Source organism: Equus asinus, chromosome 4 (assembly GCF_041296235.1).
Source record: "Equus asinus isolate D_3611 breed Donkey chromosome 4, EquAss-T2T_v2, whole genome shotgun sequence".
In the NCBI taxonomy this organism is placed as follows: Eukaryota; Metazoa; Chordata; class Mammalia; order Perissodactyla; family Equidae; genus Equus; species Equus asinus.
The window spans coordinates 90,040,854-90,062,277 of record NC_091793.1 but is presented as its reverse complement, the minus strand read 5'-3'; the positions used below and the strand labels follow the sequence as shown (position 1 = coordinate 90,062,277).

General features: G+C 39.4%; 1 protein-coding gene across 4 annotated transcripts in view; it reads left to right on the top strand.

Moving 5' to 3' along the window:
* LOC106825075 (heterogeneous nuclear ribonucleoprotein A1-like) overlaps positions 1 to 21,424 on the top strand; it is a 202,700-nt gene that overhangs the window by 35,311 nt on the left and 145,965 nt on the right. Inside the window, exon 3 of one of the 4 annotated variants that reach the window (XR_011502801.1) lies at positions 8,171 to 8,426. The exons of the other annotated variants lie outside the window; for them this stretch is intronic. The gene's annotated coding sequence lies outside the window, so the exon portion shown is untranslated. Of the gene's footprint in view, positions 1 to 8,170; positions 8,427 to 21,424 lie in introns of those variants that run through there. 4 annotated transcript variants of the gene reach the window in all.

Genomic DNA, 21,424 nt, shown 5'->3' with positions numbered 1-21,424 from the left:
TTGGGTCCAGCCATGAAATACTGTCGCTGAACCCAACCCCTCCTCATTAATAGTAACAACACACAGTAGTTTAGTAGTTTATACTTTCAGAGCTCTTTTACATTTATTATCTCATCTCTGAACCATTTTTAGGATGATGTTAGCTTACCTCATGCCCTAGCATTTCATCATGTCTTTGCAGACATTATGGCTTAGCTGATAGATCTGGTTTTTCTACTCACGCTTTGGGCAACCTATGGAGGGAATAAAAGTGATGTTTTGGTTAGTGGTTTAACAAAATAATAAAGTTAAACTGAAAAAGAAAATTTCTAATAGTGTCAGATAATAAGTTCTAAGGGAAGGAATTAAGGAGGGCCTGCACAGTGCTGTTTCCTTACACTGTCACTCCATGTCAGGCAGACCCTTTCCCACACATTTCATTTGGTCCTCTTGGCAATCCCCTGAAGTAGGAGACTTTATTATCATCCCCATTGTATAGATGAGGAAACAGACACTTGGGCAGTTTAAATGGCTTTTAGAGGTCACAGGGCCAATGGTGGAGCAGGGCATAGTAACGAGTTCTTTTGCCTCGTTGGTCAATGCTCTTTCTACCACACCCTAGTGCCTCCCTGGGCATAAGAGAACTTTTCAAGTTGAGACAAATTTCTTGCATACACCACTTTCCCTCCCCGAGTTAACACTCTAGGCACAGGAGAGCTCTTCTGAGTAATGGTCACAGTACAAGGTTTACTGCATTATCAGGGCAGCGTGATTTACCCAAGCACTAGAGAAAAATCAGGGATAGTAGACATAAGAGAGCGCTGAGACTAAAGCTGCAAATCTCTCTGTCACTGGATCTTTTTTTTTTTTAAGTAGAGATAACTCTTGTTTCTTTGGTATGCTGAGGTTCATGCTACTCTTTGAGTCTTTCAGACAGAGGTTCAACACTTAATTTTTAACTAAAATTGTTATGGCTTAATACTAATTGTCATGTTATGGCTAATATCCGGATGTTCAGTATTATGAAACCCACTGTGTTGAAATTTGTTCACTCAAAAGCCATCAGCTATTGCTCCTTTGAGCGTGACTTCCATGGGTTTTTAAAAAGTTATTAAAAGATGAAAGTAAGAAAGTTGGAGAATTAAAGAACTGTTAGGCAGTTTTCTACTTCAGTGCTCATGTTCTTCCTTATATAAGAGGGAGGAAGGGGCACTCCTAGCATGAGACTGAGGAGTAGTGGGAGGTCAGGCAGAACTGGACATAAATGGGGAGGCCATGGCAGTCATTTGACTCCAACAGTAGCACAACTTTGGGAACAGTTAAAAAGATCCATTGCTGCAACCCAAACCCATGACATTTTCCAGTGGACCCAGGATCTTGCAGCTGCTCTGTCACTCTGGGCCATGCATAATAATGATACAAGGTGCCCTGTAAAAGCCAGGTCTTGGAAAAATCCTGCCCTTTTTCTTCCCAAGATTGGATAGGTTGGTGAGAGATCTGCTTGGCAGGGCAATGGGCAGAAGCTGGGCTCAAGGTCTGTGCAGAGAGTGCATATTACTGAGGTAAGCCTCAAAGAGGGTAATTGGTGGTCCAAAATCCAGAATCCTGGAGAAAAACCTGAAAGTCTTGCCTGGAGAAACCAGAGACCAGAGGGGTTAGGGTGGTAAATTAGTCAGGATTCTTTGTGCGCATGTAATAGCAGCTTACTTTGGAAAGTTTAATAAAAAATTAGGGAACATATAAAGATATAGGGGAGTCTTCTCCTAGGTCTGGACATCAGCTGGACCCAAGTCATAGTAATAGAGGACTTCGGGGACCCTATGGTATTCTTTTTCTCTCTCTCTTCACCTACCTCTCTCTCTCTTTTATCTTGGTTACCTTCTGGATGTTTGCTGCTTCTTTCTTCCTATGGAAATTCTTTTCCTGTTATTCAGTCTATGTAATAGAAATATGCTGTCCTTACCTCCTGAGCTTACGTGTTATAGGGCCAATAAAGCAAGACATTACTAGTTCCAATATCAACATCCCAGGAAAGAATATGATTGGCATGGTTTTAATCATGTGTTCACTCCTGCTTGGTTCGAACGTGACTGCTGAGGGTTAACTTCCTGACCTTGTGGAGGGGTGGAAAGTTCCTGGAGAAGAAGGAATCATGATAAGCTGAGAATCTGCCATAAAAGATGTCTACTATAGGTGGAACTGTAGATAAGAAATGGCACCAAAGATTAGAAATAGGAAGCTGGAATCAAATAAGAACAAATGGAGAACAAATTTGGAGAGTGTGGGATTGCCTTGAATGGATTGTTGTGATCATGACTCATTCTGATCAGTGGGTGGGCATTGGGCAATGAGCATATTAGGTGTACCTACCATCATATAGCTGGCAGGACAGGAGGCAAGTATGGCAGACAGGAAGAACTGGGTTCATAGCAAGAGTAAAATATTTGGTAGATATGTGAACTATACAGCTGATACAAATTAAAAGCTCCCACTGCTGAGAGAAGAGTTACAATTAGTGGTCAGTGGCCAATAGTCAAGGAAATCCCTGGAAATGGGGACATAGAGTAAATAATGCAAAAGAACAGGTAGGCGGCACATGCAACAAGGGGGACCCACCTATGGAGGTAGTATTGTTACTTTTGTCTGTTTCTACCCTTGTTTCTTCCCTCATTCTTGAAAAGGTTCAGTGTGCCAGGTGGGACAAAGCATCAGGAGCCTAGGACCAGGAGCATGGAAGCCACAGCTGGGACCTTTCAAGGTTGAGTCTTGGCCAGTGTCTAGAGTTAGTGGAATTGAGTCTGGACAGAATATCCAGATCCCAGTCAGGAGGCCCAGGTCTTACCCTTGGCATTTGCACATTGGTCTATGGCTAGAAGACCTCTTCCAGCCCTCCCTGGCAGATTGGCTGACCTTGTTGATATATTTCTCTGTTGGCTCAGGAATAGGTGAGGGCATCAGTGACTCTGGTAAAAGGTCTAGGTGAGCAATACATGAAGTTTTGGCAGTAATGCCGTTATTGGGATTCTAGTCAACTGTTAGTGGCATTTATTGCCCCCGACCAAAAATATTTCCTTTTATCTTTCGTATGTTTTTGTTTTCTTCCCCTTGATTTTTTTCTTATCTTCAATTGTTGTAAATCAATAACATTTGAACTGCACTATCAAAATACAGTATTTTTTAGAAATGCATGAAGCCTTTTATAACAGAATAATTCTTTTTTTAATGCAAATAATTACTGCCTAATTATTCTGTGAGATTGTATTTCATTGCATATATTTTTAAAGCAGAGGGCATCTGCAAAGAGATTGTTTTATTTACCACTTTTTCAATCAGGCAGCAAGTCTATAGGACAATTCCAATTAAGTTAAAAAAATTCAATAATGGAAACAGGGTGAGGAAAATGGAGAAAATATATTATAGGAAGCAAAATTGTTTTGAAACAGCATTTTATGTGGCTTTCCTCAGGATTCAACGGCTTTTTAAAGAGATGGTTCCACACCTTGATTTACTATCCATCCAAAAGTTTAAATCTAAGGTTGTTTTTACAATGATCCTTCCATTTCAAAGTATTCTTATTAGGAGCTGAGAGCACCCAAACAGAGAGGTGAACGTTTAAAGTGTAGAACATATGAAGCTGCACTAATATGAGGCAATTGCTCTGCATTAGACTCCAGAAAGTTGAATTAGACAATTCATATCTAAGAGTAAGATGAGCTCCATATTAAACATGTTTCTCTGTCTCTGAAACCAAGCAGAAAACTCATAAATGCACCTTAACTATCTTCCTGAAAGAGCATTATTACTGGTCTGCAGCTGTGGAGCCCTCTGTTCTCTCTTGGATGTACCTGGTTATTAATTCTCAAACAGTTGAAAGACAGCCTTGAATTGGTAGCTAACCCACAATGCTCTTTATGTAGCATGACTCTCAGAGGCCCCCCCCGCTTTTGAAAAAGACTCACTTAACTCAATACGCTTACATGTTACACCCTTCTTTTTATCAGGAGGGCTCGGGCTGGACATAGGGTAGAAGTGGGAGAAGATTCTAGGTAAAAGATCCAATTATAAAGGCTATCAGAAGAGTATTGAGGGGAGGTTAGATAGAGGTGAGAGGGAAAATCTTTCAGAATGTGGTATGGCCCAATATTTGTTCTAGAAACAATCCTGTCTACAAGAGGTAATTCTACATCATCCACAATTCAAAGGGATTGAATACTCATATAAAACTTTAAATTGAAAATCTGAGCATGGCGTGGGGCTTGCAGAGCTAAATCTGTGATGGGCCTCTTTTCTCTACCAATACTGCTTTCTCATACTTCAGCAGCCCATGGGAAATTTTGTAATCCCTATGCGAAAATAGAAGACATTGAAATGTCAATTATTGGCTCATCCTAGGCACAAATTTAATAGCCAGAGCTTCTTTAAGTTTCATTTGAGGCCCCAGAGTCAACTCTTAGGTCATTTGGTGATACTATTTGGGTACTCTTTCAGTTATATGTATTGACTATAGAGTAGAGATCAGAAATTTAAGCCTTGGGGCCACTTGCAGGCCTAAGCAAAGTTGATGGAATTTTTTAGAGACATTGGCATGTCCAAAGAATGAGCAAATAAATGCGGGCAAAAATGGGGTGGGAGACTATCACAGAAAGGAGGAAAAGACAGAGAAAGGAGAGACAAGAGGAAGGATTAAGTGGTGGATGCTCCTAATCACCTTGTAGTGCTGTGCTGGAGCCAGCTCGAACAGGAGGGTAGTTTTCTTTTGAACTCTGTGTTCAGTGATTTCATGTGTGTTGCTTGAAATTGGCACAGTGGGAGAATTTACACCAAAGATATTGGCAAACACTATAAATCAGGGCTTTTCTTTTCTTTTCCAGAGAGCTTGTTGTTAAATATCTACTAGCATACTACTGACCTTAGATGTTTCTTTGTGACACAAGAGGCCTAAATTACCAAATCTGTCACAGCAGGAATTTTGGAGAGGCCGAATTAGTTGGGCAGGGCCTAGTTCCAGGACCAGAAATAAACTGGAGATAACCTTCCTGCAGATGCCTGAAATCAGAAGCAGTTCATGATCATGGAGAGAAGTCAAACCAGTTGAGAAAGGTGTATTTCCAGGCATTTTACAGATAGCATGAGCAAGATCTCTTTTAACTCTTATAACAGAGGAGTAAGCTGTGGCCAAGAGAGGTTAAATCTATTCCACCTAGCACACTGGTAAGAACTAGGTAGAATGTGTCTTACCCCAAAGTCTTAATTCCTAATCCCCACGCTATAGAGTTCCTCTGTAGCCTAGACTCAGCCCTCAGCATCTAACTCTTACTCATCTTTGCTGCTCCACAAGGCCACTGTGTCCAATTAGGCAGGTGGTACTCCCCACGAGTTTTGGCGTTCCCATTTACATTGTAATTTACATGAATGGTGCCTCCGGAGTATTATAGTGCATACCCTGTACAGCTGTACACAGCAGATCTGCCTATGGTCACCTCCCTCTAACTCTACAAAGGTAAAGAGAGCATCTTTAGCCAAAACATCACCTGTTCTACTCCACAGCAAAAAGAAGTTTACCCTCCTCTTCTAGATTTATAACCTTTCTTTATTGCTGTTACATATTCATTCATTTACTCATTCAATAAACGTGAATAAACACTCAATAAACAATAAAGAGTGTACTGTGATAGAAAGTGGGACTACAAGTTAGATAGCAGTTTACAGAATACGGGATTGAGGGGGTCACTGGGTGTATGTCTAATCTGGAAGCTGCAGAGGGGCAAGGGTGTAGATGTGGGTTTGAGGACTATGGACGGGTGGCCTGTACTTTCTGTACCATCATCGAGTGCCATCTCTTTTGAATATTTCTCTTTACCATGAGCAAAAGCCATAACCTAGCAACTTACTCCTTTTTTCTCTTTTTCCTTCACATTATGTTCCTGTCTTTTCCTAGGACCTTCCCTGAAAGACCTTATTTGTGGACATTGCTGGCCTAGATATTCCCCTGTCAGAGATCCTGACACTTTCTCTGCCTCTCCCCTCAAAATGAAACCATCTTAGATATAGGAACATTATCTGGTATTTTGGTTAGCTCAAAGGACATAATTTAATTTTATTTATTGAAGTGTACTTAATTTGTATTTGGTAAATCATTTTGAAATATTGATTAGTGAAATGACCTATGGTTTTAAAAAAATTTTAGATTCTGATTGTGTGACTTATTTAATTGTTTGTGATTTACATTTATTTATTTTTAATTGTGCATTTATTAATGACAGATGCTTTTCAACTATAAATGATTATGGTCTTAAGTATTTTATTAGCTGATGAATTATTCAGAATTACATTAGATATTCTAAGGTGGAGTTGGAGTTATGAATGCCATTTATGCATGAAGGGGAGCCATCCATGCGTAAAGTCAGAGGTTCTCAAAGTGTGGTCCCTGAACCAGCAAGATCAACATCACCTGGGAGTTTATCAAAAATGCTCATTTTGGAGCCCCGACCCAGACCTACCGAATCAGAATCGCTGGGGGTAGATCAGGCTGTCTGAGTTTACACGCCCTCCAGGTGATTCTAACGTTAGTTAAAGTGTGAGAATCAGTGATTTAGGTAATATCAACAAGTGAAACTGATAAAGCAAATTTTAAAGGAAACGATACAGAATGGTGTAATTAATTCACTTTGGTCAGAACAACACTAGTTTGGATCCTTTGGATATTTTTTTTCTTACTGTGTTCTTAACAACCAGACGTGTCTCAGTATTTTCACTTCTTTGCAAATAACCATTAGACAGATTTGTAAAAAGATTGATTGTACACTTTCATTTCCTCAAGCGGTCATTCATTCATTAAGATAATACTCATTCTCTGGGCAGCAGACAAAAGGCTGGAAGACATGCACAGCTGAAGGAAATGAAAAGGCGACAAGGCTAAGAGAACAAAGATGAGCACTGCCACGGTCCAGAGGGTGACGGTGGAGGAAGGGTTGTATATGCTCCTGCTTCTATTGGAAACTTCAGGAAATGAAAGTGTGTGTTTTGTGGTTTTTCCTTTACACCTCAAGAAACATGGAATAATGCTTTTCTTTCTTGGAGGATCCTAAATTTAAGCAGATGAAAATTAGTCTTGAGAATAGAAATACAGAATCAAAGTCCACAAATTTAATTATCGCTTCCCCTGGTTAGTTCATCTTATGTCATGAAATTTACCTCTCTGGTGTAGGGGGTTAAGCGTTACACCTAACACTTAAATTTTCAATTCTTTTGGTGTATCAGGAATGATCATACACAGAAAGGTTTGATTCATTCATCAGTACATGTTTACTAGGCTAACCATGTTATCAAGCTGACTAAGATGCTGTGAAAGATACAAGGCGGAGGGCAACATGAACTCTGCCCTCGGGGCATTCAAAATCTCCTAGGAGAGAACTGCCATTGCACAAGTAAGCATAATACAAGTTAAAAGTGAATTTGCCATCAAATGGGTCGAAATAAAGGGCTATGAGAGATCAGAGGAAGAAAAGCTGTCCTCTCAGCTTTGGTCAGGTTTGGTCCACAAACAAATCAAATTCTTATTAATTAGGTTCTTGTTCTGTCTCCTACTGTCACTGACAAACTAAATTGCTTCAAAAATAATCCTCTCCCATGGGAGATCTTACAGACAGACCCTAATTGCCCCACCAAACTGCTTAGAATTGAGCTCTGAAAAGAACTACAAAAGAGGTCAAAGGGGGCAAACAAGAGATTTTAAAATATTTGGTTTTAAAGGATATGAGTAGTAGGATACCAAAGCCTGAGGGTGCACAGCTGAGGTCAATTGGTATTAATTGCTAACACCTAGAGGTAATTAGCAATAATTACCCAAAGGAGGGAAGGGAGCAGCCAGAAGGACTTAAAGGCAGTATTTCCAGAAACTCCTACCACACTGGGAACCTAATAGTTTCTAAGTAAGAGGAAATAAGTGTTTTCCACAGCAATTTGCTTAGTTTTTAAATTGCACTACAAAGAAACGCCTGAGGGAAGCTTATGTATATACTATTAAAACTTGTAGGTCCTCCTATCCAGAGGTGAAGATTTTTGCCCATCCATTGAGTCTGAGCTGGTCTTATGATTTGCTGTAACTAGCAGAGTGCAGGGAAAGTGAAATTTACATTACTTCTGTTGCTGGGTCTTAAAAGACCTTGCAGCCTCCACTTACACCTTTTAGGAATGCTATGCTGAGATCATCTTGTGAGGAAGCTGGTCTAGCCTACTGGAGGATGAGCAAAGTTGCATAGAAGATCCCGGCATCCAGACGGATGGCACCAACTCCAGATGCGTGAGCGAGTATGTCTTGGATTTTCCAGCTAATGGTGTAACTCAAGTATCGGACACTCAAAGTAGATTCTTTTAACACCCACCTCTCTATGGCAAAATTATTTTCAATAATAAAAAATAATAATTATAATTTCCTTGATATAATTTTTAGTTTTAAAACAATTGGCAAGTGAAGTAATGAATAAACATCAATTTCGAAGATATTATTCAAATTGAGTAAAATATTTTGTGTATGAACTAAAAATTGTGTTTACCAATAAGAATATTTTTTTAAAAATTAAATCATACAGAGTGTGCTTTTTTTGCAGGGCAAGACTCACCCTAAGCTAACATCTGTTGCCAATCTTCCTCTTTTTTCCCTTCCTTTTTCCCCCTAAAAGCCCATAGTTGTGTAGAGTTGTAAGTTCTTCTAGTTCTTCTATGTGAGTCGCCACGATAACACGGCTACTGACAGACGAGAGTGATGTGGTTCTGCACCTGGGAACCGAACCTGGGCTGCCGAAGCAGAGCATGCAGAGCTTTAACAGCTAGGCCATCAGTGCTGGCTCACTAACAAAAATATAATACCTGACAATTCTCACTTTGCCTCACCTTTAAAAAACTTTTACATAAATAAAATCTCCAAGTGGTCAGAGGACAAAGATTATAAAGATAAAGAATCAGAACTTGAATTTCTTCTCTTCTGTCATTCTATCGTTAATTTCAAATCTTAAACACAAGGATATGTAACACCACAGGGTTGGGGATACAAACTGCATGCAAGGGAAGCTTGAACAGTACCCAGTTATGATGAAATTATTCTTAAAACAGACATATGTAGCTGATACTGTGGACTGGGGCCCCAACTGTAGTGAGTTCTCCTAATTAACTTCCAGGTAGACTACAATGTTTATTAAAGGATAAATAATAAAATATACTAATTTGAAGCTTATTTATACATTATTAAAACTCAAGAACTCCAGCATTTTTTAGAAATTAGATCAATGCTATAGACTATCCCTCTGAAATTAGTGTATTAAAGTCTAACCCCCAACATGATGATATTTGGAGGTGGGGCTTTGGGGAGGCAATAGGTCATGATGATGGAGCCCTTGTGAATGGGATTAGTGCCTTTATAAAAGGGACCCTAGAAAGCTCCCTCGTCCCTTCTGCTATGGGAGGACATAGTGAGAATACAGCTATCTGTGAACTAGGGAGCAAATCCTCACCAGAACCTGACTATGCTAGTGCCCTGACTTCAGACTTCTAGCCTCTAGAACTGTGAGAAATGAACTTCTATTGTTTATGAGTTACCCAATCTGTGGAAGATTGTTATAGCACACCGAAAAGACTATGACAACCGACAAATTTTTTCTTTTCCTGGGAGGAATAGTTTATCACTGACACTATTTAGAAATACTGGCATGTGGTATAAAGGTATAAAGGGCTATGAGATAATTAAAAGAAGACTGACTTTTAGTCATTTTTATTATAGTTTTGAAATTCTACAAACAATGTAACTCATTGCCTGTGGATTGCTTCCAGACATTCCACGTCCCACTGACTGCAACCCCACGAATGAGCCAGGTGAGACCAGCAGCAGAATTGCCCAATAAACACAAAGAACTATCAGAATTAACAAATGATTATTTTGTGCTACCGAGTTTTGAGGTGATTGCATAGCCATAGATAAGTGGTACAGGGAATGACCACTTAGAGCAACTGGCCTAGATTTTTCTTCCTGAAGCCAGAAACAAATATAGGAGCCTTAATGTATACTGGTCTCCATGTTCAAAGTTGAAGGTAAAGATTCCGAGAATATATGTGTATGTTACGGCTTATCGAGGAAGATGAAGTCATTTTAAACAAGATAGGAGGGGTGGTTTAAGAAGGAAACAAGGAGAGAAAAATGTTTCTGTGGGGATTGGAGATTTAAAGTTATCATGTTCATGTTGGCAAGAGGGAGAGTGTTTCAAACAAATAGTGTATGAACTCCTGAGGATAAATCCTTTGTAGCATCCTGAGCAAAAACCAGACTTTCTGGAGTGGGATCTGAATATCCATGAAATCATGAGGAATGCTCTTAAGTACTAGAAAAAACATAAAGCTGTGTCCCTTAGACCAGGAGGAATAACATGTGAGGATTGATATTTTCCAGGTATGAAGCTTTAACATACTTAGTTGGTAGGTAATTTCTGGAGAAATATCCAAGATATGATGGAAAAAATTGGCAAAAATAAATAAATAAAGCTCACCAATTACTAACAACTTTCAGTTTATGTGGGGCTCAATTACGTAACCAAAGATAAATGCTGTTTCCAATACTGTACCTGAAAATTCTACAAACAGGAAACTGAGATCACAGAAAACTAGAGAGTTATTTTAAACATTTCTTTCAATTAATTTCATGACTTTTATGACTTTGATTGATTTTTCATGATATCCCAACATTTCTGTCTCAAAGAATGGATGATTTTTAGCCATAATTTAGCAACGATGAAGTGCATATTTGTGAAAATTGCAAAGACTGTGGATATCAGGTGAAGTGATTGTTCAGGTGAAATTAAACTGAAATTCGTAGTCATGAGAAATAAATTCTTAGAAATAATGAAGATTTTTATCTTCTAGCTGTTATGGAATCCAGCATATGTCTGTAGGCAGAACAATGATGGAGGACATGCTAGTGATAAGGGATGATCAGGGCTGAAAATTATGATCTCAATTTGCCAGTAACAAAATAAATTAGAAAATTTATCTTCGAGTGATGAATATAAACTCTTATGTTTCACCAAGACTTAATGGGTAGAAATTTAGGAATATAATGTGGCAATAGAAAGTAACGTCCTATTCAAATAAGGGCATAGTAGGACATGATATTGTAATTTATAATAAGAAATATATATTTGGTCTTTGTCCTCACTTATGGCATAGAGATCCTAAATCTTTTGGAATTTCCTAACTGAAGAGGATATAAAGATGTCTTTTATTATGCTAATGAGGTGACTTTTGGACTTGCACCTAAGGATGGGGGCTGGTTGCCGGTGGAGCCAACCACGTGATCAGAGGGTTGAAACTTTCAGTGCCATCCCCCACCTTCCAGGGAGGTGAGAGGGTTTGAAACTGAGTTTGATCTTCAAGGGCCAGTGACTTAATCAATCATGCCTAAGTAATGAAACCTTCATAAAAACCCAAAAGTTCAGGGTTCAGAGAGGTTCCCGGTTGGTGAATCCATGGAGATTTGGGGAGAGTGGCATACTCAGAGAGGGCATGAAAGCTCTGTGCCCTTTCCTCACACCTTGCCCTATGCATCTTTTTCATCTGGCTGTACCTGAGTTACATCCTTCTAGGATAAACCAGTAATCTAGTAAGTAAAATGTTTCTCTGAGTTCTTTGAGCTGATTTAGCAAATTAATCAAACCCAAGAAGGGAGTCATGGCAACCTCTAATTTACAGCCTTTCTGTCAGAAGCACAGATGACAACCTGAGCTTGCGATTGGCATCTGAAGTGGAGGGCGGTCTTGTGGGACTGAACCCTTAACCTGTGGAAGCTGGTGCTATCTCCAGGTAGTGTTAGCATTGAGTTGAACTGTAGGTCAACCAGCTAGTGCTGGAGAATTGCTTGGTGGTGTGGGGAGCTCCTGCTCCCTGCTACCTCAACACCTATTGGAATTTTTGAGTGGCCAGAACCCTTTGTGTGGGACACTCCATTTTTAACAGGGTAGAGGTATAATGAATAGTGGAGAGATGTTGGGAAGGATATAAAGAGAAAAATAGACCTGATACTTTTGTGGAGTGGATTAAAGCATGCCTGGTCAGATAGAGAATGTGAATGAGAATGAGGATTTCACGGTAAAGATTACAAAACTGGTAAAGAAGCAAGATACAAAGGTATGGCAGATTTTTATTTCCTGTCTGGACATTCCTGGAAGTCTCCTATTAAAAACAGAGGAGTTGGCACATCGTTAATTTTCCTAGCTGACAATGAATTTCATAATTAAGAAAACCTTGAGAGAAACTGCTGGTCTGGGCTTATTTTAACCAATAAGAAAAAACAGCAAAAATTTGGGGTGGAAGTGACCACGATATGATAGAAGTTCTTCGTAGGTAAAGAAGGGAAAAGTGAACTCGGTCAGACCTGATTCTGACCTTCTTGAAGGTGTACTTCAAAAAGTTTAGGGAAAATCAACCTATAATTCCATAGCCAAGTATTCAGAATAAACCAAAGCTACAATGAGGTAGAAACACATAACAACAACAACAGTGATAATTGAGTTCCTGATACAAGCTAATTGCTCTTCCAGGTACTTTGAATATGTTATTTCTAGAAAAACAGTTTAGTTTCACATTTACCATGGACCCCAAAGAGGAGAAAAGGGGTGTCTGTGTAGAGTGGGGGTGGGGTGGGGTGGAGGTGATGGGGGTGGAGGAAGCCAATACGCTCATAGATAAATTCAGATATTTTTAAAGGTCACATGTAGAAAGTAGATGCAGGTGTCCCCAATAAGGGTAAATGTAAAACTGTGGCAGAAAACTGTAGGGAGATGTTATGAATACCCTGAGCTCAAAATATGCTAACATCCAAGAAAGATGCCAACCCAGAACAATTCTCAACAGAAATAATTCGTCAGGGGCTGCTTTTGGTGCATCCAGGATGACAGGGACAGAAATGCTATTCAATACTCTTGTTTGCTTCCTTCTCTGTCAGGAAGAGGCTTCAAACTGGAAAGAGAACAAATATAGCTAAGCGGTATTCAAATATATGAGGAGGGATAAACAGCAAAGAGAACCTTGCTGTTTTCAATATGTCTATCTCTGGACCATGTCTGAAACTGGGACGTCATGTCTGAGTGAAGCAGTCATGATCAGGATCATGCTTCTACCTGTTGTGTGTTGGTGGTCCTGTTTGCTGCTGTCATTCTTAAAAATAAAATTAATATTAATAAGTTTATATGCATACTATATGGTATACAATCTTATGAGTGGTGTTCCAAGAAGTCATATTTTGGGAGCAAAACAAAGCCTAACAATGGCAATTTCAACAAGCAATTTTGGGTAGTGCTGGTGACTTTGCTAGGAAATCACATGTTCTATTACTTGAACATTACCCAATAGTGTTTGCTGGTATTTTCCAGTGTTTGAATATTTGCTATAGACTGTGGCTCCTTCTAATTACTATTTTCTTTTAAGATTGCACCTGAGCTAACAATTGTTGCCAATCTTTTTTTTTCTTCTGCTTTTTCTCCCCAAATCCTACCAGTATATAGCTGTGCATTTTAGTTGTGGGTCCTTCTAGTTGTGGCATATGGGATGCCGCCTCAACGTGGCCTGACGAGTGATGCCATGTCCACGCCCAGGATCCAAACCAGTGAAACCCTGGGCCGCCAAAGCGGAGTGGGTGAACTTAACCACTTGGCCACTGGGCCAGCCCCTCTAACTTCTATTAAATATAATATTTCTTACTTTGTAAACAATGTTTTAGATATCCATAATAATGAGTAAAGAGTATGAATAATATTGAAGTATTTTAGGAGTAACTTATGATTTTAGAAATTCCTGAGAATTCCTGGGAATCTGATTCCTTGTTGCCAAATCTCAAAGATTAATATCTGTCAGCAATTTGGAAACACTAAGTTAACCATCTTGTGCTCAAATCAATTATGACAAATTAACCTGATTTTATTTTTGCTAGTGTGAGTGGAATATTTGTTCACTAGGCTGCCTCAGATTTACTACAACTGGATTTCAGTAAAGCATTTCACAGTTTCTTATTATATCTTAGTGGAGAAAAGGGAACTATTTGAGTTGAATAATAGCACAATTAAGTAAGTTTGTAGCTTATTAAACAATGATAATCTAAAGTGTGTTACCAGATCAACGTCATCTTGGAGTTACTATAGTAGAGGCCAACCCCATGGCTGTGTTCTTAGCCAGGTCCTCACCAAAGACTTGAAAGAAGCCAAAAAAATTGTTTTTCATATATGCACATGATTATTAAACACACACATACACACAATGTGTAAAGAATGTATTGGCTGATACTCAAAAATTTCCAGTAAGTTGGAAGAAGGTGCTGAGAACAACCAGATGAAATTTAAGTCTAGCAATTACATTTAAAAGCCCCAACTCTACAAGTATACAATGCAGGAGTCTTAGATTAATGATGATTTATGTAGAAAAACAATCCCAGAAATTTTAATTGACTGCAAGTTTACTATGAACTTATGAGAGACAGAGTTGCTCAGAAATCTAATGCAATCTTTGGTTTCATTAACAGAAGTAACAAATACAGAACATACAAGGTATTAATAACATTGAATTCTGTATAGGTCAGACTATGTCTCGAGTACCATATTCAGTTTAAGAGTGTCATTGGTAAATGAGCATAAATCAAGAGGAAGATGTCCAGGATAGGAAAAAATATCTAGATATCACACCATGGGAGAACTGCAGGAGTTTCACTGGATAAGGGAATACTGATAGAGGAAGAACCATTGTCTTCAAATATTTGAAGACCCAATCTTGCCTGTGAATGTGAACTAGAGATTACACTTATTCAGTACAGTGCCAGGTAAGTAGGGCCAATTACTTTAGGTTATGAGGAGATAGATTGTAATTCAAGTTACGAAAATGTAATGGGAATGGCTCTAAACTCCCCATCACTGAAGATATCCAAACAGAGATTAGAGTGTTTGCTGCTTCACAAATCTATTTTCTTTTTATGCATTTTCTGGAAGTTTGTATTAGGTGACACCTAAGTTTCTTTCATCAGGAAGAATCTAAGATTTTGTGCAATAATCAATAATCAGACTTGAAAATGGAGAAAATGAGCATATCTGCCGTATTATTGACTCTCATTTGTCAAGGTCAGATTAGGCTGACCAATCATCCTGTTTTGCCTTGGACTGTTCCAGTTTTAGCACTGCAAGACCCAAATCCCAGGAAACCCCCAGTCCTGGGCAAACAAGAAGCATGGGTCACCCTAGTCAGACTCAGTCAATAATTCAAGGTGAACATCTTATCTCTTGAGTTGATCCATGGAATGAAATTGCGCTAAAGGGTTGGTTGATATGATTTACCATGGCTATTCTTAGCAAGTGGGAGGAAACCCAAAACTATTAAAGCTTCCGAGTCTAGATCAGAATTTTATCAAGAAACTCCTTCAAGGATTTGAGCACAAGAAATTTATTTGTGTGGTGGTCCTGACAAGCCCAGCTAGGGGAGTGAGGAAAGTAAGACAGGAAAGGAAAAAAAGGCAATACAAGATGCTTTAATGAACAGATCACCACTGCAGGCAACTAGGGCTTAATCCTAGGGAAGATTCTGGGAAACTGTGTAAAACACATTTCAGTGCCTCGCACCTCTCAAGGGCTCTTTCCAGTTACGTTAATTCCTGGGCATGTCTTGCTCATCCTGCTGACTCCTCCATTTAAAGGAAGTCCACAAGAGGCTGCAGGGTGGCCTAGTGGTTAAGTTCACGTGCCCTACTTCGGGGTCAGGGGTTCAGAGGCTTGGACCCCAGGCACGAACCTAGCACCACTTGCTAAGCCACACTGTGGTGGCATTCCCCATAAAATAGAGGAGGATTGGCACAGATGTTAGCTCAGTGGCAATCTTCCCCAAGCAAAAAGAGGAAGATTGGCAACAGATGTTAGCTCAGGGCCAATCTTCCTCACACACAAAAAAAATATAAAATAAAGGGAACCCTCAAGTCTTCAAAGTTGAGTGTAGTGAGGATATGGGTGGGACACTGCCAGAGACTGCTACATGCCTCCATTTAGACTTTTGTTGCTACTTTTATCTCTAAACTAGTTTATACACACTGTCACACAGACACACTGGATTGAACGAAGCAGCAGGCATTTGTGGCAGGTTGAATAAATGGACTCAAATAGTTCACTCCTTCCTCTATCCTTGACTTTCACAGTAATTTTTCAAACCTTCCCACTAAATATAGAGTGAACTTTCCTGCCCCTTAACCTTGGGTCTGAACATGTGACTCTTTTGGTTAATAAAATGCAGACAGAAGTAACCATGTTGCCAGGACTAATCCGAGGCTTAAGTTTTTTGTGTTTCTGTTGGTGCTCTTGTGCCTCTGCCCGTGCCATGGGTAGAGCATAACCCAGCTAGCCTACTAGTCCAAAGAGGATGAAAGACGCATGGAACAGACCTAGATCCAACGGCAGCTTAGAACTGCCCAGCTGAGCCCTGCTGAAATCAGCAAAGCTGCCCAGCAGACCTGTAGCTACATGAGAAATAAGTGCTCGTTGTGTGTGGCCTATCATAAAACTTTAATTTTAAGACTTCAAAACTAAGACCACACCATATATAACACCCTTTATGGTACATTTATAGTATAAATTGATAATTTTGTAATTCCTAAAATTATTTTGTAGCAATCACAATTGAACTATATTGTTTTATTGTATAAAACAATAATATATTAAACATAGACATTAGACTGCTGCCAGCCCTGGTGGTCTAGTGATTAAGATTTGATGTTTTCATCTCTGTGGCCAGGGTTCGTTTCCTGGTCAGAGAACCACACCCATCTGTCGGATGTCCTAATGTGGCGGCTGCATGTTGCTATGATGCTGAAAGCTATGCCACCAGTATTTCAAATACCAGCAAGGTCACCTATGGTGGACAGGTTTCAGGGGAGCTTCCAGACTAAGAAAGAGTAAGAAGACGTATCTGGCCGCCCACTTCCAAAAAAACTGGCCATGAAAACCCTAAGAATAGCAGCAGAGCATTGTCTGATACAGCGCTGGAAGGTGAGAGGATGGCCCAAATAGACAAGGCAGGGTTCTGCTCTGCTGTGCACAGGGTTGCTAGATATCAGAATCGACTCAACAGCACTAACAACAAAAAAATTAGACTCTCACACGTGTCACAAGTGTCAGCCACTTGTTCATGTCAGGACCTATAAATCTTCCTTCCTTTCTTTTCAAAATACAGAGTTTATTTTTAAGAGCAGTTTTAGATTCATGGCAAAATTGAGTGGAGAATATATCCCTGTGCCCCACACACAGCCTCGCCTTCTATCAACATCCCACGCCAGAGTGGTACATTTATAACAACTACTGAACCTACATTGACACATCATCATCATCCAAAACCTATAGTTTACATTAGGGTTCATTCTTGGTGTTGTATTTTCTATAGGTGTGGAGAAATGTATAATGGCATGTATACACCATTGTAGTATCATACAGAAGAATTTCACGGCCCTAAAAATCCCCTATTCATTCCTTCCTCCCACCACCCTATCCCTGGCAACCACTGATCTTTCACTGTTTCCATAGTTTTGCGTTTTCTAGAACGTCATATAGTTGAAATCGTACAGTATGTAGCCTTTTCAGATTGGCTTCTTTCACTTAATAATATGCATTTAAAAAGCTTCCTCTATCACGCAACATTCTAACCACTTATATTTTAAAAATATACTAGGAGTCTCAACAAATGGGAGGCGCCTGCACGTCTTGACCCCTGAAATAATCTACTCTTGGGAGAGCTGGTTTACTTCTCTAAATCCTGATTTCCTCATTAGCAAAATGAGGGATAATAATACTTACCTTGGAATGCTGTTTTGAGGATTAGAGATATTATATAAACAAATAACACTGTAATAGAGGGATTGCTATAGTGAGATTACTGTGGAGGACCAAGTGAGATGGGAAGTAATTGATAAAAAGGAGAAGAAAACTGAAAGAGTAATGCAAAGAAAGAAAATAGTATTGTCAGCCAAAGGCTTATGTGAAGAGCTCCTTCCCCGAGAGGGATAAGAGTGGTTCCTATGGCACTTTTGCTTCTGTTTGGGAATGATTTAGGAGGAGAGACTCCATTTGCAGTAGCTACTCCCAAGACTTGTCCACAGGAAGAAGGATGCTAAGAAATAATAGACCAATATACTCTTAAATGTAGTCAGCAGTGAGAGGTTGGGTTTAGAGGGAAATTTGGCTCAAGATTCACTGTGCGTTGAAGGTCGAGGAAGGGCTGGGAAGTAGAATATAAAAGTGAGTGTGTCCAAAGCTGCATGCATTCGTAGATGGTGTCAGTATTTTTGAGTAGGATGGAGGTTTGGCATGCCCAGGTCTCCCATGGATACTCAGTGTCCATTGTAATCTTCACACCTGACATTTGTTATATGAATTATATGACATGTTTTCTTACTTTAATTATGTACCAGATATTTCCTGTTTGCCCGCCAGATCCACTTTCTATCCTTCTCCACTCTGCTCTCTGTCCAGGAAGGCTGATCTCTATGGACTACCTCAGTAGATCCCATTCAGGTACTGCTATCTTTTCCTAACTTGACATCAAGTTCTGTATTTAAGATATTTCCTGGTGTTCTGAGAGAGGGAGACGGTGAAATGTGTTACACAGCAATCATCAATAAAATTAATAAATTGCGGGAAATCATGAGATGATGTGGCTTGTGCTACTACAGGTTCACTTCCTCTGTCTAGTAGGTGCTTAAATGACATATACAATGATCATCACATGTTCCATTCCGAAAACAGGGCTAAGACATTTTGGTGTTCTCCAAAGAATAAATGTTGCAAAACTCTACAAATTTGTTCGGGTTTCAGAAAGGGGCAGCTGGGTTAGAACATTCACAATTTTTATTCCTTCGTTCTTTTTTCCTTTCCTTTCCTCTTTTTTTTCTTAGCACTGCTGAATAATGTAAGATGAGCGCTGTATAAAAGCGTGGCTATCTGGAAGGCATAGATTTATCAGAAAGGACTGCCACCGAAGCAAAATTTGACACCAGCACTTGGACTCTTTCTTCCACTTTAATGATCTTCAGAATATAGTCTTTAGAAGACAACAGACAGATAAACAGAAACCTTCAGCTAGCTGATAATCAAAATCCTGCCCAGGCAGATTACATTTTATTGTTAAGTTCACATTTACAACATATAACATGTATACGATATTTTACCAAGTTGGAAGTTTTTTTTTGTAATTTCTTCTCCATTATTCACATTAGTAATTTATTGTTATATTTAAGAAACAACAGGTTATTTAGGCACTTGGAGGAAAAGTCCTCAACAAAATCTCCTATCTGCATTATTTGGGATCAGGAGAGCAAGTAGGTTCACTCTTAGATATCATTAAAATATTTAAATCAGCTTCAATTATCGTTAATAGGAATTTTTAAGTAAAATATTTTACAAAAAGCAGGATATGTCATAATACAGTCTAGTGAAATATCTTATTTCAATTACTGCAATTTATACTTTCCCACAATTTTTGTCTCTTCCCTGTATGTCACTAGCAAAGCATGTTTTCATTATACATTATGTTCAGTGCTGAAAAAATTTTGATGAATAATTTCATTAGTGACTGAAAAGATTCCCATATAAATGGCTGTGTCCATCCATCCATCTATCCTCTATTTATCCATTCATTTATGTACCAGGAAATATGCTAATGTGTGGAAAAGCAAGAAAAGAAACAAATTATTACTCTCAATGAATTCACAAAACTAACAAAAGAGATAGGTAAAAGAATAGACAATTAGTGTGATGTGGTCAGGCTGCTAATTTAGAGTAGGATGGTCAGTGGAGGCTTTTTGAAGAAGATGAAGAAGGGGCTAGAAGTAGGAAGCAAGGGCTTGGGGGATGGAAAGTTCTAGCTGAGCTGAAGTATAACTGGGAGTTATCCAGTGAATGAGTGCAGGGAGGAGGCCAGAGACTGGAGCTTGTGCAAAAGCATAAGTCTGAGAGACCACATCATATTTGGGGAGGTGTAGTGTACATCATTTAATACATTATCTATATGTATTGTATAATGCATCTAGTACATTAATCTAGAGCATAGGGTACAGGTGAGAGCCGTAAAAGATGAGCCCAGAGTTACAGGCAGGCACCACATCATGAAAGCTCTCTGATGAGCTAGGAGAGTTTGCAGTTTTTGCAAGACTCAATGACCATGAGACTCAATGGTGGGCCTTGAGTGGAGCAGAGTGATCAAATATGTGTTTTAGACAGATTACTCTCAGGGCCATGGAATGGATAGGAGGGACCAAGAATGGCACTGGAGGCATTAGACAATGAGTGAATGAAAGCAGGGACTCAGTCTGTACATTTACCACTCTATCTCTAGGTCTTTGACCCGCATCTGGCACATAGTAATTCCTCCATAAGTATTTGTACAATAAAGGAAGAGACACAGAGATCATGTAGGAAACTTTTGAAGTAATCCCAGTAAAAAATCATGAAGGCCAGAACTAAGGTAATGGCAATAGAGAAGTGGATAGTCTAGATCAGTATTTTCTAATCTTTTCTAATTATGATCTATATTAGGAAATACACATACGTGACTCAGTACACACATGGGCACACACACCCCATGCCTGAAACTAACATTTTACTAAACAGTGCTTACTCCTACTGCCTGAGATGCACTCTATTCTCTATCTTATGCCATGCCATGCCATGCTATGCTAGTTTGCTAGCGCTGCCATAACAATGCTGTAGACTGGGTGGCTTAAATGAAGGAAATTAATTTTCTCACAATTCTGGAGGCTAGAAGTCTGAGATCAAGGTGTTGGCAGACTTGGTTTCTTCTGACGGCCATGAGGGGAAGGGTCTGTTCCAAGCCTCTCTCATCAGCTTGTAGATAGCTGTCTTCTCCCTAGCTCTAGCTCTTTGCAAAGTCTTACCTCCTTGCATGTATGTGTCTTAATCTTTTCTTATAAGGATACCAGTCATATTGGCTAGGGCCTACTCGTGAGACTTCATTTTACCCTAATTATCTCATTAATGGCTTTATCTCTAAATACAGGACTTCAAGAAATGAATTTTTGGGAGATACACAATAACACTACTCTATTTTTTTTTTTTTAGTCAATCAAAGTCCATAGTGTACATTAGGGTTCATTCTTTTTTTTTTTAAGATATTTTTATTTTTTCCTTTTTCTCCCCAAAGCCCCCGGTACATAGTTGTATATTCTTCTTTGTGGGTTCTTCTAGTTGTGGTATGTGGGACGCTGCCTCAGCGTGGTTTGATGAGCAGTGCCATGTCCGCGCCCAGGATTTGAACCAACGAAACACTGGGCCGCCAGCAACGGAGCGCGCGAACTTAACCACTCAGCCACAGGGCCAGCCCCTAGGGTTCATTCTTTGTGTTACACATTCTCTGGGTGTAAAAAAATCTGTAA